Below are 5,754 nucleotides of genomic sequence, written 5' to 3' on the forward strand. Positions count from 1 at the left end.
TATTTGGTGTGATCATAAGTTAGCTAAGTTGGTTCAACCATAAGGTGGGAAGACAACTATCTGTCATGAATACTATACTTGAGACACACCCCATGAGACTAGATAAATAAGAAATCCTAATAAGAAAAAGGGAAAGAACAATCAAAGTTGAGGAATAAAAGAAAAAGACTAAGCAATAAGGCTAGGCACCAATGGTTTTAAATCTTGAAGCATGTGTCTGTGGTGTTCCTGTGTGAGGGATCTACTTGGATGAATAAGCTCTTAGGGGTGCCTTATCACTTGGTAACTTGGGTTAACTAACTCGGGATTATCAGCTGAAAGTCCACTATCAAGAGTAACCCTCACACAGAACATTTAGTAACCCAAAGAGGTGCTGGACACCAAGGCCTCAAGAAAAGAAAATGAATAAACTATATCCTGTGGTGTGTATGTATGGGGGAGAGACTTGAGGGAGTAAGTCCTTAGGGGTGTCTCAACACCTAGCACCTTGAACTAACTGGTTGGGAGTGTTGGCTGAAAGCTTATCTTAAAGAGTTGCCCCCTTACAGACCACTTAGCCTAAGAATACAAATAAGCCCTGAAATAACAAAAAAGGATCAATAAATAAAATTTCATGGGATGCAATCATAGTGAGTATTGTAGGAATGATAAAGGTCTGAAAGCCAGGAATGAACCTAAGTTGCTATGCATGAAACCACCATAAAACTAGGACATGACTTCCACAAGAATGACTCATTTCTCTGGGTATCCATTCATCATTCTCTTGTTCCAGTACTTGCTTAGGGACAAGCAAGCTTTAAGTTTGGCATTGTGATGCCAGGACATTTTGGCCAGTTTTACTGACCTTTTCTTTACTGTTTTTAGGATAGTTTCATGCATTTTCTTAGGAAATAAGCTAGTTTTGGGTAGATATTCACTTACACCTTGATTCAAGCATAGATTGTGCATTTTACATGATTTCATGAGGATTTTGCATGAGTTTAGTGACAAATTGTATTCTGCATTACCCATGACTTGGACTAGAACTTTGATGCACTCTATTGCCTGATTTCAGGACCAAAGGAAGCAAGGAATGGGAGGTAACTTGCAAAGTTAATGAGAAAAGTGACTGCCAATGACGCTCTCGAAGACATCATTACCCACGTTAAGAGTCACGTTAACTAAGTTAACGTGAACTCTAATGTGAAGAAGGGAATTGAGCCAACGTTGGTGACACTTAACATTATCACTAACGTTGGCCAATGCTCACAAGTGGCCACGTTAGAGTCCATGTTAACTTAGTTAACGTGGCCTCTAACGTTAAAAGGGAGAAAGGAAGCAAACGTTAGTGACATTCAACATTGTCACTAACGTTGGCCTAAGTGCACAATGCCACGTTAACTCCCACGTTAACTTGGTTAACGTGGAAGCTAACGTGAAGAGGCAAGAGTGGTCGACAACGTTAGTGACACCCAACATTGTCACTAACGTTGGAAGCAACCACACAAACCCAAGGAGCCACGTTAACTTCCACGTTAACTTAGTTAACGTGGAGGCTAACGTAGAGAAGAAGGTGATGGCCAACGTTAGTGACACTCAACATTGTCACTAACGTTGGAAGGAGCAACACAAGCCACTGAGTCACGTTAACTCCCACGTTAACTTAGTTAACGTGGAAGCTAACGTGGATGAGGAATGATGAGCCAACGTTAGTGACACTCAACATTGTCACTAACGTTGGGGATGGCTAAGCAATGGCCACGTTAAAGAGCCACGTTAACTAAGTTAACGTGGATTCTAACGTGAGACATGGGGAGCTGGTGGACGCAGGAAATTGTGATTACAACTTTGATTATGTAAAATTCATTGCTCGTTTCTTTCCCTGAGTAATGGCGCCAAACAATGATGCCAATAATGGTCCAACTTGCACAACTAACAGCAAGTACACTGGTCGTAGTAATACTTACTGAGTAAGTCGAATCCACGGAGATTGTTTATAAGCAAGCTATGTCACTTGTAAATCTCAGTCAGCGATATAAAATGTAATTGGTTTCGAATTAATTATAAAGAGGATAGAAATACTTATGTTAATCATTTGAGATTTAGATGGAATAGAGATCTTTCGTTCTTCTGACCTCTGTTTCCTGATCTATCTTGATCATCAGATCTTGACTCCTTTCCATTGGTAGCTTTATTTGATAATACTATTCAATGGCTATCTTTCTCATCTTGGAAAATGATCCAATGCTCTTCATGCGGACCTAATCTTGGAGGATATTGTCATATCTTCATCTTATCTTGCAGTGGAAATGGTCACTCATCCTTCACATGCAGGCTATTCATCTGATCGGTTCTGATCAGATTGGAATACAAGAAATTAATTCAATCACTTAAGATTGCCAGGAGATCAATGAGTGCATTGATTGAGGAAGAGATGTAAATGAGATTGATCCGGAGAATGCAACATCTCCTAAGCCCAATGAACTCCCATTTCTGATCTTACCCATTCTCTTTAATTTCTGTCATTTACATTATGAGCAATTCCCCATTCCCATTAAGATTCTGCAATTACTTTCTGTCATTTACTTTCCCGCATTTAACTTTCTGCAATTCACAACTCAATTTCTGATTCGCTCAACTAGAACATTCCTCTAATTAAAGTTGCTTGATCAATCAATCCTTGTGGATTCGACCTCACTCTATTGTGAGTTTTACTTGACGATAAAGTCAGTACACTTGCCGAAGAATTTGTTACGAGACAGTTTCCGTGCATCAGTCACCCGCACCTTAATCTATGAGGTGTAGAAACTCCATCGTAGAAAATACATAAGAGAAAAAGTCTAGGCATGGCCAAATGGCCAGCCTCCAAAACGTGATATAAAGTAACCAGGCTCCTAAGATATGAATACAATAGTAAAAAGTGCTATTTATACTAAACTAGTTACTAGGGATTACAGAAAATAATAACTAATGCAGAAATCCACTTCTGGGGCCCACTTGGTGTGTGCTTGGGCTGAGCATTGAGCTTTACACGTGCATAGGCCTTCTTGAGTTAAATGCCAGCTTGGATGCCAGTTTGGGTGTTTAACTCCAGTTTTGGTGCCATTCTGGCATTTACACCAGAAAGGGTCCTGGTCGGCGTTTAGACGCCAGTTTGGCCATCAAATCTCGGAAAAGTATAGACTATTATACATTGCTAGAAAGACCAAGATGTCTAATTTCCAACGCAATTAGAGCGCGCCAATTGGGTTTTGTAGCTCCATAAAATCCACTTCGAGTGAAGGAGGGTCAGAATCCAACAGCATCTGTAGTCCTTTCTCAGCCTCTGAATCAGATTTTTGCCCAGGTCCCTCAATTTCTACCAGAAAATACCTGAAATTAAAAAAAAACACGGAAACTCATAGTAAAGTCCAGAAATATAATTTTGTATAAAAACTAATAAAAATATAATAAAAAGTGACTAAAACATACTAAAAACTATGTAAAAATAATGCCAAAAAGGGTATAAATTATCCGCTCATCACAACACCAAACTTAAATTGTTGCTTGTCCCTAAGCAACTAAAAATAAAATAGGATAAAAAGAAGAGAATATACAATAAATTCCAAAATTATCAATGAAGATTAGTTTTAATTAGATGAGCGGGGCTAGTAGCTTTTTGCCTCTGAACAGTTTTGGCATCTCACTTTATCCTTTGAAGTTCAGAATGATTGGCATCCATAGAAACTCAGAATTCAGATAGTGTTATTGATTCTCTTAGTTCAGTATGTTGATTCTTGAACACAACTACTTTATGAGTCTTGGCCGTGACCCTAAGCATTTTGTTTTTCCGTATTACCACCGGATACATAAATGCCACAGACACATAACTGGGTGAACCTTTTCAAATTGTGACTCAGCTTTGCTAGAGTCCCCAGTTAGAGGTGCCCAAAGCTCTTAAGCACACTCTTTTTGCTTTTGACCACGACTTTAACCGCTCATTCTCAAGCTTTTCACTTGACACCTCCACGCCATAAGCACATGGTTAGGGACAGCTTGATTTAGCCGCTTAGGCCAGGATTTTATTCCTTTGGGCCCTCCTATCATCTAAGCTTATCCTCTTTACCTTTTGGTTTAAAGGGTTATTGGCTTTTTCTGCTTGCTTTTCTTTTTCTCTCTTTCTTTTTTTTTCTTTATTTTTTGCTTTTTTTCGCAAGCTTTTACTTTTCACTTCTTTTTCTTGCTTCAATAATCAATTTTATGATTTTTCAGATTATCAATAACATTTCTCTTTTTTCATTATTCTTTCAAGAGCCAACAATTTTAACATTCATAAACTTCACTATAAAAAATATGCATTGTTCAAGCATTCATTCAGAAAACAGAAAGTATTGCCACCACATCAAAATAATTAAACTATTTTTAGGATATAATTCAAAATTCATGTACTTCTTTTTCTTTTTCAGAAAACATTTTTCTTTTTAAGAAAGGTGAAGGATTTATGGGACATTCATAGCTTTAAGACATAGACATTAAACACTAATGATCATGTAATAAAAGACAAAAACATAACCAAAACATAAAGCATAAAAACCGAAAATAGAAAAATAAGAACAAGAAAATTAAAGAACGGGTCCACCTTAGTGACGGTCGCTTCTTCTTCCTCTTGAAGAACCAATGGAGTTCTTGAGCTCCTCTATATCTCTTCCTTGCTTTCGTTCTTCCATGTTGGAACTCAATTCTCCTAAAGAGGTGTTGAGTTGCTCACAATAGTTGTGTGGAGGGAAATACATCCCTTGAGGCATCTCAGGGATTTCTTGATGAGGGACTTCCTCATGCTCTTGTTGAGGTCCATGAGTGGGCTCTCTTGTTTGCTCCATCCTCTTTCTTGTGATGGGCTTTTAAGATGAATCTCTTCATCTCCCATGACTCAGAGGTGGAAGCAATTGCCTTCCCTTTCCTCTTTCTAGAGGTTTCTCTGACCTTAGGTGCCATTAATGGTTATGGAAAACAAAAAAGCAGAGCTTTTTCCCACACCAAAATTAAAAGGTTTGTTCATCCTCGAGCAAAAGAAGAAAGAAAGGAGTAGAAGAAGAAGAAATAGAGGAGATAGAGGGGTGTTTGGGTTTCGGTCAAGGGGGGTTTAAGTGTTTATAATGTGTGAAATTGAAGGTGGTAAGGAGGGATATTTATAGGGTAGAGAGAGAGAGTGAATTCGTGTAAAAGGGGGTTGGGTTTGGGAGGGAAATGTGTTGAATTTAAATGGTGTGGTATGTGGGGTTTTATGATGGATTTTTGGGGAATAGTGGATGGATGTGAGTGGTGAAGAGATTATGGGGAAGATGGTAAGACTTGATAGGTGAATGGTATTTGGGGAAGAGTGTTATGGAAAGGTGTGAAGAGGAGAGAAAGAGAGTTGGGGTAGGTGGGGATCCTATAGGGTCCACAGATCCTAAGGTGTTAAGGAATTATAGTATCAGCACCATTCTGGCGTTTAAACACCCTCGGTGTGCCATTTCTGGCGTTTAACGCCATCTCTGCTACCTTTTCTGGCATTAAACTCCAGACTGATGCCCCTTTTTGGCGTTTAACGCCAGCCAGACACCAGACACCCTTTTTTGGCATTAAACGCCAGTCTGTCTGCCGATTCTGGTGTTTAACACCCAGAATGCTGCAAGACTTGGCGTTAAACGCCCATTCTGCTATCCTTACTGGCGTGTAAACACCAGTAAGCCTATCCTCTAGGGTGTGCTGTTTTTGATGTTGTTTTTTATTCCGCTTTAATTTTGCAACTGT

Source organism: Arachis hypogaea, chromosome 19 (genome assembly GCF_003086295.3).
Source record: "Arachis hypogaea cultivar Tifrunner chromosome 19, arahy.Tifrunner.gnm2.J5K5, whole genome shotgun sequence".
Lineage (NCBI taxonomy): Eukaryota > Viridiplantae > Streptophyta > Magnoliopsida > Fabales > Fabaceae > Arachis > Arachis hypogaea.